The sequence below is a fragment of the Triturus cristatus genome, chromosome 7 (assembly GCF_964204655.1).
Source record: "Triturus cristatus chromosome 7, aTriCri1.1, whole genome shotgun sequence".
In the NCBI taxonomy this organism is placed as follows: Eukaryota; Metazoa; Chordata; class Amphibia; order Caudata; family Salamandridae; genus Triturus; species Triturus cristatus.
This window is the reverse complement of record NC_140590.1, coordinates 1,830,503,221-1,830,520,805: the sequence shown is the minus strand read 5'-3', so window position 1 is coordinate 1,830,520,805 and position 17,585 is coordinate 1,830,503,221.

Here is a 17,585-nt window from a genome sequence, read left to right as displayed (position 1 = left end):
TGACATGCCACAATACCTACACAGAAATGGACATCATGCACAATACAGATTATAACCCCAACAAACAGCTTGCATCTTGCTACCCTACACATAGACTTATAGGCACTATCTCTGATAACTATGCCAGACATGCTGCATGCACAGTGGCAACAGACCAGCATTGACAGAGATGAGGCACCTTGGAGGCAGAGGGACACCTTTATTAGTCATGTGTGTCGGAATGCAAATGCATCTCTGTTAACACATACACAGGTCATGTGGATGAACATGTGGAACCGACACTGGCACCCCCCTTTGCACCACAGATGCTGGAAATCCAGAGAACTGGCACACAAGTGACGGGTTACAGCTAAACACCCCCTGCTGCTCACGGAGAGACTGCTATACACCATTGAGCCTCTAATGGGGAAGTCCCACATCATGTCAACACGGTGCAACCCGTATGTTTCCGAGGGCAGTGTTACACACATTGATGCCTTCATCACAATCCACTATCCCATTACAGATGACTGTCACCAAGTCTGACCATCAATTCAGGTGAATCCAGCTCCATGTCATGTGCCCCATGGTGATTCTACATGTATGCACAGTAACCAAACATGAACAGGAGCAGTGCACACACATTCAAAACAAATACCACACCCAAAAAGCCGTGCTGCATCCCTTACCCTAAGGAGATTTTCAAACTTGTCCGTGCATGTAACGCTGAGTCAGCACACGTTGCTGTGTTCATGAGGAAAAGCAGGACCACTACAATGCCACCAGCAGACAGCATGCGCAACTACCTGGGGATGAGAGACACACAAGAAGTCAGCCAAAAGAAGCACATCCGCATGCATGTGCATGTACTCAACATGTATAAGGTTGTCAACATGCTAGGTGACAATGATGACTCTGGAAAAACATTCTTCTATTGCACCATCACTCGAGTGACACATCCAAACACACCTCTGACTCACTTGGCATACATGCAGATGGACACACACTTTGCAACACATGCCACGCACGGCCCAATGCGTGCACACTCAGACACTGGAACTCACCACTAAGCAAAGAAGTTGCGAATGAGCCGACTCCGGATGTCCTCTTCCACCTCCTCCTCCTCCACATCACTTGCCTCGTCACCAAGCCCTTCATCCTCCACGGGTGGATGGTCCTGCTCATCCGGATCCAGGATGAGTGGCACAGCTTTCTCCACTGCCATGTTGTGCAGCATGCAGCACACGAGGAAGATTTTGCAGACCTTCACCAGTGCATATGGGAGTGCGCCGCTGGTTGTGTGGAGGCAACAGAATCGGCTCTTCAGGAGGCCAAACATCCTCTCTATCACTCGCCTGGTCCGCCCATGGGCGTTGTTGTAGCGGTGCTCGGCAGCCGTGCTGGGGTTGCCTAGAGGCGTGATCAGCCATGGCATGTTGGGATAGCCAGCGTCCCCTACATGGAAACATCATGGACAAGAGTGGGTCAGGGGAAGCAGTAAGACAGGAAGATGACGCTAAATACAGGACTGACAGAGTCTACCCACCAAGAATACATGCTCGTTCGTTGCGCAGCTGCAGCATCATTTCAGGCACCCTGCTACGCCTCATGATGTAGGCATCGTGTGCTGATCCTGGAAAACGAGCACAGACATGGGAAATCACCATGTTGGCAAGACACACCACAAGGGCATTAATGGAGTGGTAATGCTTGTGGTTCCTATACGCTACCTCCTGTGCCTGTTGTGGTACCAAAGCCACATGTGTTCCATCTATGGACCCAATGACATGGGGCATCCCTCCCAGGGCATAGAACTCACCCTTGGCACCTGTCAACTGCTCAGGTGTTGGGAATTTAATGAACTCATCCAGGTGATCCAACATGGCCTCTAAAAAATCATGGAGAACACGGCTGAACATGGTTTGGGACATGCCACCAACATGAGCAATGGTATATTGAAAGGTACCCGTGGCAAAGAAATGTAGGGCTGCCATCACCTTCATCTTGGGTGTCAGTGCAGTAGGATACCTGTGTAGCGGTCGAGGTGTGGTGCCAGCCTTGCCGTCAAGTTCTCAATCAACTGTCGGTGGAAACGGTAGCGGCGTATACAGTCATGTTCCCTCAGGTCAGCCAAGTCCGGAATTGGTCGGGGGAGAGGCGGAGCCCTGCAGTAAATTGGAAGGGACAACGAAGAGTGATTACAGTACACCAACAATGTCAATGTACTGAGCACATGTTCAACAGGCAATACACATATGCTACATACAGAGTCAGGTCTGTGCAATATATCCTGGACACGTATGCCAGGCAGGTGACACTCCTACCAAGAGCCAGCTACAAACGTGGATTCTCAAGCTCAACATGCCATGGCATGAAACTAGCTGTGGGCCAGTGTAAGTGAACAGGCAGATGCATTACAGGAGTGACAGACATCCACATATGTGCAGAAGAAGGATATTTATCATACAGACAGGTTGCAGAACACTAGAGGCACAGGTCACATGTCATAGAAAAAGGACAGACCACACACCTTGCCATGAAGGAGTACATGTCAAGACTGATCACACATACATTGAGAGTATACAGATATGTCCTTGTTTCGCAACTCCGTGTTTGATGCATACATACACACCTTACGTTGGATTCCACATGTGGGCTGGTGTGCGTAACAGTGTGCCATGCCCATCTACACACAGACACATGTTGGTTGCAGCAACTGCAGATGCATGTGATGGAACACTTACAGCAAGCTTATGGGAACACATGACACACACATGACATAGTCACATCGTGCAACGCGGGTATTCACATGTCAGGTGTAATGATCTGTGTACCTGGCATCAGGGGACAGTTGCGGGTGTTGGTGACTGTGCCATGCCAGTGACGCATGGCTCAACACGTCTGTACTACATGCACACATGTCAAAGGAGTGAAGGGGATGTGTGGCACATAGTGCACCATCACACATGACATGTGTACACAGCTCATCACACATTTATTCGCTTCACACCTCAGGAGTAATGTGCCACATCACAGCCTGACACACCTGTGCCCGACACATGTAGTCCTGCACAGACAATGCCTTGATGTCCAGCCTTGGACAAGTATGACAGCTCAATTCATTTCTGTGTGCCGCCTGTCACCACTGTCAGGTGTGAAACGCACCATACATACGCTCTGAGGGCGTGTGTACGTTCCCTATCACTATGGGAGTGCTGCCGTAGGCGTACGCCATAGTAATACGGACTGTACATGCGTGTGAACATTCCCTATCACTATGGGAGTGCTGCCGTAGGGGTACGCCATGGTAATATGGACCGTACACGCGTGTGTACGGTCCCTATCACTAGGTGTACACCATGGTGATATGGACCGTACACGTGTGTGTATGGTCCCTATCACTATGGGAGTGCTGCTGTAGGCGTACGCCATGGTGATACGGACCGTACACGCGTGTGTACGGTCCCCATCACTAGGCATACACCATGGTGATACGGACCGTACACGTGTGTGTGCGGTCCCTATCACTACGCGTACGCCATAGTAATACGGACCGTACACGCGTGTGTACGTTCCCTATCACTATGGGTGTGCTGCCGTAGGTGTACGCCATGGTGATACGGACCGCACACGCGTGTGTACGGTCCCTATCACTAGGCGTACGCCATGGTGATACAGACCGTACACGCTTGTGTATGGTCCCTATCACTACGCATACGCCAGCACTCCCATAGTGATAGGGACCGTACACACACATGTACGGTCCATTTCACTGCAGTTGGGGTGCCCTAGGGCCGTGGAACGCACCGTACATGTGTGTGAATATTGAAATAACATAGGGGACACATGAGGGACAAGTATAAGGGCCTAAATGCATGCTGATTGTCATGGAGACCGAGTTTCAAGTTTTAAAATTTGCATCAGGTGGCCAGCAAAAGTCGGTTGGAGACAATATACTTTGTTGCAAAGTGGTTGTTGACTTGACATCATGCTCAATTTTTAAACCATGCAAAGCCACTCATTGGGGTAGGTTTAAAGGGATTGGAGGAAACGTAGGATGCCAATGTGACTGACCAATCACTCTGTACTCCTGTGAATGAAACAGGCCAGCAAGGCGATATAAGGCAGCCAGGTCCCATGAGAGAGCACTTGCCTGCACATCCTTTCATTCCACAACACTGCTGCTGCTCGTGATTCCTCTGGCACCATGTCCAGGTCTGTGAAGAGGGCCCAGCCATTCACCATGGAGGAGAATATGGCATTGGTGGATGTGATCCTCCCACAGTACACCATGCTGTATGGTCGGCCAGGGGAGCAGGTGAGTGCTGAGTCCACTAGCTTAGACTGTGCCCATTTTTTGTGACAGTGACTTCTGGCATTGTGTCCATGTGTGACAGACATGCAATGTTGTTTAGAGTGGGTCCCAGGGGGGAAGGCCTCATGTCTCCCATGCAGAGCACGCTGTAGTTCCTGTGTGCACTCCTCACTTACACAGTGCTTACTGTGACAATCAATGCATAGTGCATGCCACATTCAGCCTGGCTAATCCTCCTGGGAATGTTGTTTCCACAGTCCTAATGTGAATGTGATTCTGTGGTCCCCCCAGTGTGACAGGTGACAGTACCCACAGATTTGTGTTTGTTTAGTGTACCTGTGGTGAGAGTGTCCAAATGATGTGTTCGTCCCCTGGACATTGGTGTATGTGTGTAAGTCCCCTGTCATGTGGGTGAGTGCATATGTGGAGTGTTGCACCCCAGCTGCATGAGGGATGGATATACCCTGCCCATCTGATGTGAGCAGGGAGCAGTGCTGTGTGACTGCCGTGCTGAGCCAGCCCCACACCTGTGACACCCCCCAGTCTAGTGGGACATGTGCAGAGTGAGGTTTGTACCTGCAGTTGGCAATGGCAGGTGATTGTTCTGTGCCTGTGTGTGTCTGTGTACTCTGCTGAAGTTGCGTCAGTGGCCTGGGGCATGTGACTGCTTGGAGGTGCTGTACATCATCCTGGTGTAGCTTGTGATACACAGTGTGAGCCTGGATCATTGATTGTGTTGCACCCCTCATGCCACCGGTGTACTTTCAATGCCACCCAGTGTATTAGCCCTTCCCCAGAGGATACTGTCACTATGACAGAGGTGCAATGAGTTGGCTGCATAACATGCCCTGTTCAAACAAGCCAAATTAGTAATATGTGAGTCTCTGTGACATTGCTCAGGTGTATTAAAGTATTCTCACTTTTGCATCCTCACAGGTAGGCGTCTATGCCAAGGGGGAGATATGGAAGCAAGCCGTCAGTGCCGTGAGGAAGACGGAGGGTCGGAAGCGGCGCTGAGCCCAGGTGAGGAAACGCTGGCAGGATATCCGGTGCTGGACAAGGAGGATCGCACGGGTCCTGCTGGGGGACTCACCTCAGAGCCACAAGAACCGTGGGCGCCGGCGTCTGACCCACATCCAGAAGCGTGTGCTGGCGGTGGTCTTCCCGGACTTGGATAGGCACTTACGGGAGAAGCAGCAGCAGGAAGGGGGTAGGTACATGTGTTTTTGTTGTGTGTCACCAGCTTTTGGAAGTGCGCAGTTGCATGGATACACTGCCAGGGTTTAAATGCGCAGTGCATATCCTGTTCCCCAAAGTAAACCAGTGCTGTTCTTCCTCCCTTCCCCTCCTTGCCATGTGTTCCCTGGTCTGTGTGTAGTCACTCTTGCCATTGGTCGGTGCTACTACGGAAGTCAGGACGAATCTACGGATGCCGTTAACAGGTTTATCACGACCTTTGTTTTAAATCAAGATTTGAAAGACAAACCTCGTTTTGGGGACTACTTTCGAAAAAAGAACAGGATGGGACAACTCTAAAAGTACAATTGGGTTTCGACATCACCATTGGTGATAGGGGTCCTTCTTAAGCTATTGGTAAGATAACCAGGAGCTCTGGTATTGTAGCACCTGTATATTGAGATTTCTGCTAGATCGTGTCCATTCGAGTGGTGAATACTCGAGGTGTTAGAAAGAAAATTCTGACATTAAATAATGATCATTTAATGCCAAGACTGACCATTGTGAACAAGAAGTGGTCGTACATATCTGTTTCTACATATGGAGAGAGACTCCACTTTCCATTGAGCCTTGAAAATGTCCGGATGGACGAAACACGTGTCGGCTGTTATGTGTTATATTGAAATTTGGACAATCCAAGAAAGGAATAATAAACAAATGATAACCAACTAAAAAATTTTTGACTTGTTTGTGGACTTTGAAAATTTGCTGTGACTCTGGTACCATATGTTATGTTCAAAAGACGAACGCCTATAATGTGCCTCAACTGTTGTGCAAGTATGGGGTAGGTACATGTGTTTTTGTTGTGTGTCACCAGCTTTTGGAAGTGCGCAGTTGCATGGATAGACTGCCAGGGTTTAAATGCGCAGTGCATATCCTGTTCCCCAAAGTAAACCAGTGCTGTTCTTCCTCCCTTCCCCTCCTTGCCATGTGTTCCCTGGTCTGTGTGTAGTCACTCTTGCACAAGGTTATCTAGGCTACCAGTTTATCCAAGTGCCCAATGCTTGCAACATCATGTGTGGGGGTGGTGTGTAACAGGTTTTGGGACCTTGCCTGTGCCCTGTCCAGTTCAGTCATTGTGGGGTCCATGTTAGTTGGCACTGATGCTGAGTCTCGACATAGGAGAGTGTCTTAAAAGTGTACTGCCTTACAGCATGCATCTCCAATGTTGTGCCCTCTGACATGATGTGCAGGAGTGGGAGAGATGCATAGTGCAGGGTCTGTTTCTTCAGTTGCAGTCATATCCATACAGGACCATGGAGGAGTGTGGCCACTACCGTGCCCTGGGGCACCTTTTCCTAGGTATCATGTGTGTCATCCAACAATGTGGACATTCTCTGTGTCTGCAGTATAGGTTGGGCTCTGTGGCATTGTACGCTGGCCTCATTTGTATTTACGTGAACTGTGCTACATGTGTCCACTGTACAGGGTGGCCCAATTTTGCTTGTGCACACTCACAGTGGCCAGTGCCTGTGTGTGTTGGTACAACTATCTGATGATGGTTGTTTGTCAATGATATATGTGGACAGGCGCACGAGGGGTAGTTTTTGTACAATCAGGATTTATTGCAGGCCATGTGTTTTTATCCCAGAGTAAGAGGTGTAAGTACTTCCTCTGTCTCAATCACATTGTCTCAGGTAGGGGGTGGTTTGTGTGGGCAAGGCCTACATGTCAAAACCTGAAGTCTCCTTGCCAGGTCTGGCCTGTGTGTGATGTTTGTCTGGACATACACTCAAGGTGCAGTGACCCAGTCATGTTGGGCATGGTTTAACGTATTAGCTTTGCAGCATGTGCCAAAAGTTAAAATACATTGGTCATGCTCATCACTTTTTTGGCAACGCTGTGTGGTGCAGATGCTGTACTCGTGTGTCCCCAAAGCCTGGCTCCTCTGTCTAATTTGATATCAAGTTATTTGCTGTTGTATCATGCTCTCCATTGTTTCTCAGTGGCATGGTGGGTCAACCAGGCTATGCACTGTGACCAATGTAGATTTGACTCATGTGACATATGTATACAGGTGTCTGATTATTTCCTGTCTCTTCACCTTGCCCACAGCATCGTCCGGTGACTCCGAGGGAGACACTGGCACGGACCGTGAGGAGGGATCTAGCACCAGTGCCAGCAGTACTGTCTTGTCTGTCGCATCGAGTGGCACGGAGGCCGAGGGGAGTGAGGCGGAGGACCTGTCCAGTCCCACCACCGACTATGACGCTGCAGGTCCGAGGCTGAGCTCTCAGAGGGGGCGGAGGCTGCTCCCACAGCTGAAAGCAGCACTCCATCTCTACCCACCCCCTCCATTCCCATCACCGGCCTCCCACTTGCTCGGGTCCCTTCCGGCCGTGCTAGGCCAACACATGTCTCCTTCTTGCCAGGCACCGCACCCCCTGCCCCTGTCTCCACTGCTGCCGTGAATGCCGAGTCTGTGGACATCCTGCGCCAGTTGCAGGTTGGTCAGACATCGATGCTTAATGTCCTCCATGGCCACACCCGAGTGCTCACCCAGATGGAGTCATACATGGAGGGCATGTCAGCTGCGATGTCTGACCAACGCATGTTGCTGAGGTCCATAGACTTGACACTGACTGCAGCAGTGGGTCTCCTGCAGCGCTGCGTCCCCCCTACCCCTGCACCATCCACACTTCCCACTCCCATGCCTGTCCCAAACACACCCAGACGTACCCATGCATGCACCCCACCAGACACAGGCACCACACCACCAGGGAAGGCCAAGCGCACACCTCCTGTCACGCATACACATGGTGAAGTAGGCACACCCACTGGGTCGGGGGGAAAACGGAAGACACGCAGCCACAGTGGGAGTCCACATTCCTCAAGACCCACTTCCTCCAAATCTACTCCCCTCAGCTCTCCTGTCCAAGAGTAGGACAAACAGTCAGTCCTGCCCAGTATGTCCATCAGCCCCAGTGTGACACCACCCCGCAAGCGGTGGAGGCAGGACACGGGCAGGGTAGTTGAGTCCCCCCCCCCCCTGTCCACACCATCCCCCAGTAGCGCTGCGATCCATCCCTCCGACCCCCCCCCCCCTCCTTGGGGCCTGTGGTTCCTTCGGGTGCAGGGGAGACACTGGAGGACCTTGCAACCGTGTGCAGCGCCATTCTCACCACCACCTTTGGCGCTGCCACCCCCTGTGGTGGAGTCCTCCGTCCCTGCACCCACAACGCCTACCCTTGCCCCTCCTGTCCCTGCGGTGCCTGGCCCTTCCCCCCCACATGATGCCCCCCCCCCTGTGGAAGAAAAGGAAGTATGAACTGTGCAGGCAAGCTAGGGGACACGCGTCCCAATGTGTCCCCCACCAGGATGTAAAATATGGACTGCCCTATGGGCTTGTAAATAGTGTGCATTTGAAAACAATTATTTATTCATGCTGAATAAAGCAATGTTTTTTTTCCTTTGAACGCTACTGCTTTTCTGGTATTGCTGTTGGTGGTGCTGCTCCATGATTTGGGTTGGTGATAATGTGTTAGGTGTCTGGGAAATGTAGTAGTGTGCTGCTCATGGGGTGGACTCTGGTATCTTTGTGCCATCACAAGGTATTTGCTAACAATCTTTGGTCATGTAAGCCGTTACTGCATGGTGCCATTGTCCCAAGGTGTGTTCCTTCCTCTGTGGACCCTGACATCCTCCCTGCAGGGTGTTTCAAAAATGTTGTGCTGAGCTGTGTCTACATTTGCTGGGTGTGTGACGGACCACTTCAACTTTGGCCATGCATGCTGGGCAATGTCTCCACCTGCATCATTTGTGGTATCCTTGGTGGTCACTGTACTTGTGTATGGAGTATATTGACATGACTTCATGTGGACATGTTCCCTTTTCCGCACTATGCATGTGTGTACTCCCAGCCTCGCACACATGTGTTCCGTGTTCTGCAGGGTCTTAGAGCACCTGACTGACAACTGTGGGCATTGTATCTGTGGGTACTCCACCCTTTTCTTTCCATGGGCACTGCTGGGAGTGATAGGCACCCACCCCTCCTATGTCTGGGTACTGCTGGGGGGACTCTGCACCCACCCCTCCTATGTCTGGGCACTGCTGGGAGGACTCTGCACCCACCCCACCTATGTCTGGGCACTGCTGGGAGTGATAGGCACCCACCCCTCCTATGTCTGGGCACTGCTGGGGGGACTCTGCACCCACCCCTCCTGTGTCTGGGCACTGCTGGGAGGACTCTGCACCCACACCTCCTGTGTCTGGGCACTGCTGGGGGGACTCTGCACCCACCCCTCCTATGTCTGGGCACTGCTGGGGGACTCTGCACCCACAGCTCTTATGTCTGGGCACTGCTGGGGGGACTCTGCACCCACCCCTCCTGTGTTTGGGCACTGCTGGGAGGACTCTGCACCCACACCTCCTGTGTCTAGGCACTGCTGGGGGGACTCTGCACCCACCCCTCCTATGTCTGGGCACTGCTGGGGGGACTCTGCACCCACACCTCCTATGTCTGGACACTGCTGGGGGGACTCTGCACCCACCCCTCCTATGTCTGGGCACTGCTGGGAGTGATAGGCACCCACCCCTCCCATGTCTGGGCACTGCTGGGAGTGATAGGCACCCACCCCTCCTATGTCTGGGCACTGATGGGAGGACTCTGCACGCACCCCTCCTGTGTCTGGGCACTGCTGGGAGGACTCTGTACCCACCCCTCCTTTGTCTGGGCACAGCTGGGAGGACTCTGCACCCACACCTCCTATGTCTGGGCACTGTTGGGAGGACTCTACTCCCACCCCTCCTGTGTCTGGGTACTGCTAGGAGTGATAGGCACCCACCCCTACTATGTCTGGGCACTGCTGGGAGGACTCTGCACCCACCCCTCCTATGTCTGGGCACTGCTGGGAGTGATAGGCACCCACCATTCCTGTGTCTGGGCACTGCTGGGAGGACTCTGTACCCACCCCTCCTATGTCTGGGCACAGCTGGGAGGACTCTGCACCCACCCCTCCTATGTCTGGGCACTGCTGGGAGGACTCTGCACCCACCCCTCCTATGTCTGGGCACTGCTGGGGTGATAGGCACCCACCCCTCCTATGTCTGGGCACTGCTGGGAGTGATAGGCACCCACCCCTCCTATGTCTGGGCACTGCTGGGGGGACTCTGCACCCACACCTCCTATGTCTTTGCACTACTGGGGGGACTCTGCACCCACCCCTCCTATGTCTGGGCACTGCTGGGAGTGATGGGCATCCACCCCTATGTCTCTGTCCACTGTTGTGGATTGTAGCACGACAAATGCACCCTTGGTGCAGTACACTGCTCACCTGGGCATCAAGCCCCCAATATACTGTTCAGATGCTGCACCAGGCACTATGACATAATTTGTGGCGTGTAGCCATGTTTCAATGATGTACTTGTGCCCTAGGGGTAGGAGTGGTACGACCCGTACCTACGCTCTGCAGGCCTGGTTACGGACCGTACCCATGCCTTTAGAACGTGGGTACGGTGCGTACCCCCATTGTTGGGGTGCCGTAGGGGTACGCATCGTACCCAGGCCTTCAGAGCGTGGGTACGGGTCGCACCACGCGTACCCCTACGTCACTCCAACCATGGCGGTACGGCCCGTACCCAGGCCTTTAGAACGTGGGTACGGGCCGTACCGCCATTGTTGGAGTGACGTAGGGGTACGCGTGGTGCGACCCGTGCCCACGCTCTGAAGGCCTGGGTTCGGTCCGTACCCCCATTGTTGGGGTGCCATAGGGGTACGCACCGTACCCAGGCCTTCAGAGCGTGGGTAAGGGTCGCACCACGCGTACCCCTACGTCACCCCAACAATTGCGGTATGGGCTGTACCCAGGCCTTTAGAACGTGGGTACGGGCCGTACCGCCATTGTTGGGGTGACGTAGGGGTGGGCGTGGTAAGACCCGTACCCACGCTCCTAAGGCGTGGGTACGGTACGTACCAGATTTGTTGTGTTGCCGGTTCGCGTCAACATCCACTTCCGTTGTGGCGGACGCAGGCCTTGGTGGACACGCCCCCATCCCCTCGAAGTGACCAGGCCCTGGAGGTCAGGTATGTCCAGGGCATGTGTGATTTGTGACTTGGGTGGGGGTTCTGTTTCCTGCCCCTGCCCCCCCCCCTTTGTCCCTGGGTGTTGTTCTGACCTTCTGCGGCGTCTGCGTCGGTTCCTGTAGAGCAGGTGGACTGCTATGAGGGCCGGGATGACACGTAGGTTGGGGTCCATGGCTGTCCGTCGCATACAGGTGCTCCTTGTGCACATCATCTCGGTTTCCAGGCAGTTTTTGGCTGCCGGAAAATATCATCCGTGCGGGGTGACGTCGGTACGGATCGTACTTCCTGGTTCGTGAAACGCAGCCTGAATGCGTCCGGACGTCACGTCGGCGCTGTCCCGGATCACATTCGTCTGTATTTTTTCGTCGGTCGGTGTTTTGTACGATTCGTACGGAAATTGTGTTTCCGTACGGATCGTACTTGCAAGTTTGTAATGTTTATTTACCGGGTACGAGTCGGACGGAGAAAATGCTCCGTCCGACGGTTCGTACCCGGTTTCTCCAGGATCCGAATCGGCACCATAATCTTAAATTGTGCAGGTTTCTTTTTATTTACCTTGGACCTTTGTTCTTTGGGACTCACATGGCCCCATCCTTCTAATCAGCCTTTTGATAATTTATTAGAGCAAAGGGCTGCCAGATTTTGGAATCAGAGGATGGCGTCAGGCAACTGGGTCAATTTGACATCAAATCTTAATGAAATGTGCATTGCAAATGTTGTCAGAATTAGAGTTCTGGAGTCGTGTGGATTATCCTGGCATATCAATCCTGTTGAGGTTGTTGGAGTTGCATTACATGAGTATAAATAGGTGAAGAGAGTTGTCCTGCGTGCATTATGTGGATTGTGATGGTGGACATGTATTTCCTTGCGGCGTGTAATTTTTAGTCAGTTAATTGTTCAGTGGCATATGTTAGGCTTTGTTGTTGTGTTATGCAGATTTGTAGAGTACACTTTGACACCAGAGTGTGTCCTGGTGGTGCGCAGGTCTGAGTCTAGTCAAACCTGAGCCTTATGAAACTACTTAAAAATCAAGGTTTTCATCTTCTTGCAGAATTCAAGAGGTGAGTAGGAGGATCCTATGCGTAACAGCAAGTTGTGCCATGCTTTGGGAGTGATGTAGCAGAATGCTCGACTGCGGATTTTACGTTTCCATATGCATGGGATGTGAGCAAGTAGGAATCCGGATGAGCAGACCTGTCTGGAAAGTTTGTACAGATGCAATTGTTGAGGTATGCTGGGCCAGTGTTACGTGGTGTCTTGAGTGTGTGGTTGAGGGGGTTGAATTGTGCCCATTTTTGTATGGGGAGCCAGTGTAGCTCTGGCAGGTATACAATTGTGTTGTTAAGCCAATGGCGTTTTGTGTTGCACATGCGTTGAAGTTGAAATTTGTACTACATTGCAATGTTTTGCATCGATTGCTAAAGCAGTTTAAATTGTGCTCTTGATGTCCAGTATTGTGGTTTCATGCGATTAATAAGCAAAGGTTTGTGAACTGCAGGTGTAATGTTAGTAGATTTATGGAAATCAAATAATCGTGAGATGAAATAGAAACATTGTCTGCAGAAAAGGCATGTGGAATCACATCAGGGTATGGGTTGAAGTCCTATAGGTTACAGTTCAAGAAACCATTAATAGTCTAGCTATGCATTATCTAATACGGTGGTGGCATTTACTTTTTTACGCATAGGGGGATGGACACATTGATTCACATTTTAGGGTTACCATCACCGCTTAGTGTGATTGAAAGTATTCTTTGTACCCCTTCTGAGCTAGGTTGAGGTTCCAATGGATGCACATTTGAATAAGCCAGATATTTTCCTCCCGTGAGTGTTTCCCCTGCCCATGAGATTTTGATAATACATTGGTTACATGCATGTATATGGCTCAAAGAATGGAATAGCACAATGAAAAGCTACACTTTCCCATGCATGGTAAATTTGAATTTAACCCATATGCACTTCTAAAAGTACATGGTACGTGATAAGGCGCAATGGGGAAAATAATTTCCATAAGTCACCCACCACATCTGTACTATGAACATCTGTACAAGAGGGTACATTTATTAAAGTGACATGTAGGCCCTTTAAAACTGTCATGTGTCTCAGGTGTAATCAACAAGGCAGCGTTCCTGCAGGGACCCATATCAACTGTCCAGTACTAGAAATGGGGAACAGAGCAAAAGGATGGGTTTCCACACAAGTCTAGTGGTAACGCCTTCCTCCATTGGCCTCCCCAGACTCCACAGGACATACTACACGGCACAACAATTCTCATCCAGGGCCTGACGAAATATGATGTCATCGTCCTATCCTGACAGAGCACCACTTGCTCCCTGTGCCGGCCTGCACCATCTCCAAAACCAGCTGCATCATTTACAAAGCTAATAAAGCCTGCACCCCCCTTATCTTGCAGGTAAGGTCGCCATCTTTGGAGTTTCCTGGCTCATCTGTAACGAGGGAACCATCAGAGTGCAGACTATGGGGGGTAAAAAAGAAAAAAACAAGGCAATGTGTGCTTTCCATCTATGCACCCAGGCCCTGGAACAACATTCCCATACCCATGAGAGCGGCCTAATGCTGCTACAATTTAAGAAAGAGTTGAAGATGCACCTCTTTAAGGAACACTACATCACAATGCATTAACAGTCCACAAACCAGCAACCTCTCTTGTGCTTTTCTTTGACTCTGCACAGTGCTCCACTGCTTTTTGGCTAAGTTTTTCCTATAGAAATATATTCATATATACCTACAGCCAAAGATTAACTTTGCTCAGAGCCAAGCAAGTGTGCTTTCAGAAGCAGGATGATGTCAGCGTGTCCTCTATGTGCACATGCATTGCTGACCAGACTCTGGATTTGTCTCCATCAAACATTCTCACTGAGCTGAGGGTGTGGATGGACACAGGGGTTGTCTGTCTGAAAACTTGGAGGTGCTTGTTGGTCCTTGTTTCGGAGAGACGGTCAGCTGAGCATGCGCACAATTACACACGGCTGCTTATGCACTGGCCCTTCCTCCTTCGACCCCGGGGTCTAGGACGATACCTCAGGGTGGCAATGATCTAACACATAATAACATTAATCAGAAACAGGGTAAAGAAAGTGATGATGCATCTTGGGGTGCAGACGGTGCTGCAGTACCCCCATAAAAGTTAAGAGTTGCAGAATGAACAAAAGAAGAGCCCCTCAAATGTTTTTTCTTCGAGCAGCATTTGTTGTGTTTTCAAAGACAGCCTGTCACATGTCCCCCACGCCTTTGATACGGTGGCATTATTGGTCAGTGCCCGTCTCACTCTCTCAACCAATACCTGCAATGTTGGAGACTTTAATTAAAGAAAACCCAATCCCCTGCCTTTGGTTGAGGGCCCAGGCCACGCCACTTAATAATTTGTCACAGTCAAAGTGAAGGGGGTGACAGGAAGGAGCAAAGGGGGGTGCCAAGGTCAGTCAAACAACCTTTTCTCATTGCTGACACTGGTACTTTGTAGCAGGTGCTCCTCTTTGCCTCATGTTGTTTGATAAAATATAATCTTGATATTTGTCCTGGATACAACTAAGGTCAAATCTCAGAAACTGTGCACACAAAGAATTCTTCTTCCAAATTAGAAAAAAAACTGCATAATGCCAAAGCTAGACATAGCAGTTTAGGTAGTGGGTGTGCTTAGAAGTGGCTGTGGGTAACGTTTCTGGTTGTTCAGTCGGTTTCTCATCTTCTACCTTTAGTTGCTGGTGCACAGAATGTGAACTGAAGCCATTTATTAGGAATTCAGAAACAGTGCATGATTTGTAAATCAATAAATGAATAAGTCCCTCAGGTTGTTTTAGGAGCCACCGCCTGGTCATGCTTCCACCTCCAGTCTCTCTGCCAGCCATCCACTTTTTTTTGTTTATCTCAATCCAGAAGCTTCCTTTTCCCTACTGCTATCTTCCCTTATCACTACTATCCTGCTCTCGTCCTCCTTCTTTCTTCCTTTTATGCATTTCTCTCTCTCAGTGTCTGATGTTGAAAAGTAAATCCCAGTCCTCACAAATGAGTGCTAGGCACAAATTAAGCCCTGCAAAGTGGTAAGAGTGGCCTGTCTCTAGAATCAGTTTTCCTGAGTCACTTTAAGTGACAGACTGGGCTGCACTCCAGTCATTCCTTATTGCTCCTTGGTGGTTTCCTGTCTCACTTCCTCCCTCCCTTTTGCACATCAGTACCTTCTCCTGTCTCACTTCATCCCACCCTTTCACACACCAGTGCCTTCTCCTGTCTCACTTCCTCCCTCCCTTTTGCACATCAGTGCCTTCTCCTGTCTTACTTCCTGACACACTTGGACCCATCAGTGCCTTCTCCAGTCACAGTTCCCCCACCCCTTCATACACCAGTGCCTTCTCCTGTCTCACTTCCTACCACACTTTCAAACACCAGTGCCTTCTCTTGCCTCACTTCCTCACACCCTGCTACACATCAGTGCCTTCTCTTGTCTCACTTCCACCGTCCCTTTTACATATCAGTGCCTTCTCCTGTGTCACTTCTTCCCAGCCTGTCGCACATCAGTGCCTTCTCCTGTCTCACGTCCTTCCTCCCTTTCACACATCAGCGCCTTCTCCTGTCTCACTTCCTGACACACTTTCACACATCAATGCCTTCTCCTGTCTCACTTCCTGACACACTTTGGCCCATCAGTGCCTTCTCCTGTTGCACTGCCCCCACCCTTTCACACGCCAGTGCCTTCTCCTATCTCCCATCCTCCCACCCTTTCACATACCAGTGCCTTCTCTTGTCTCACTTCCTCCCAACCTGTTACACATCAGTGCCTTCTCCTGTCTCACTTCTGCACACTCTTTCACACACTAGTGCCTTCTCCTGTCTTACTCCCTCCCACCCTTCCACACATCAGTGTCTTCTCCTTTCTTTCTTCATCCCACCCTTCCACACACCATTGCCTTCTCCTGTCTCACGTCCTCCCCCCTTACACACACCATGCTTTCTCCTGTCTCACTTCCCCCACCCCTTCACACACCAGTGCCTTCTCCTGTTTCACTTCCTACCACACTTTAACACACCAGTGCCTTCTCTTGTCTCACTTCCTCCCTCCCTTTCACACATCAGTGCCTTCTCCTATCTCACTTCCTGACACACTTTGGCCCATCAGTGCCTTCTCCTGTCACACTGCCCCCACCCCTTCACACACCAGTGCCTTCTACTGTCTCCCGTCCTCCCGTCCTCCCACCCTTTCACACACCAGTGCCTTCTCTTGTCTCACTTCCTCCCAAACAGTTACACATCATAACATAACACGTGTATTTGTAAAGCGCACGTTCACCACTACGGGTATCTTGGCGCTGAATAACAGATGTTTATTGTTACCCAACTCAATGGTACTCATTTTATCGACCTCAGATGGATGAAAGGCTGAGTGGACCCGCCGGGATTTGAACCTGTGACCATGAGGTCGAACACAGGCCCCTGCAGCAGACGCATTAGTCCACTGAGCCACCAGACCCGACATCAGTGTCTTCTCCTGTCTCACGTCTGCACACACTTTCACACACTAGTGCCTTCTCCTGTCTTACTTCCTCCCATCCTTTTACCCTTCCACACATCAGTGCCTTCTCCAGTCTTTCTTCCTCCCACCCTTCCACGCACCAGTGCCTTCTCCTGTCTCATGTCCGCCCACCCTTACACACACTGTGCTTTCTCCTGTCTCACTTCTGCACACCCTTTCACACACTAGTGCCTTCTCCTGTCTTACTTCCTCCCACCCTTTCACCCTTCCACACATCAGTTCCTTCTCCTGTCTTTCTTCCTCCCACCCTTCCACACACCAGTGCCTTCTCCTGTCTCACTTCCTCCCACCCTTCCACACACCAGTGCCTTCTCCTGTCTCACGTCCCCCCACCCTTACACACACCGTGCTTTCTCCTGTCTAACTTCCTCCCACCCTTTCACACACCAGTGCCTTCTCCGGCCTCACTTTTGCCCACACTTTTACACATCAGTGCCTTCTCTTGTCTCACTTCCTCCTACACTTCCACACAATAGTGCCCTCTCC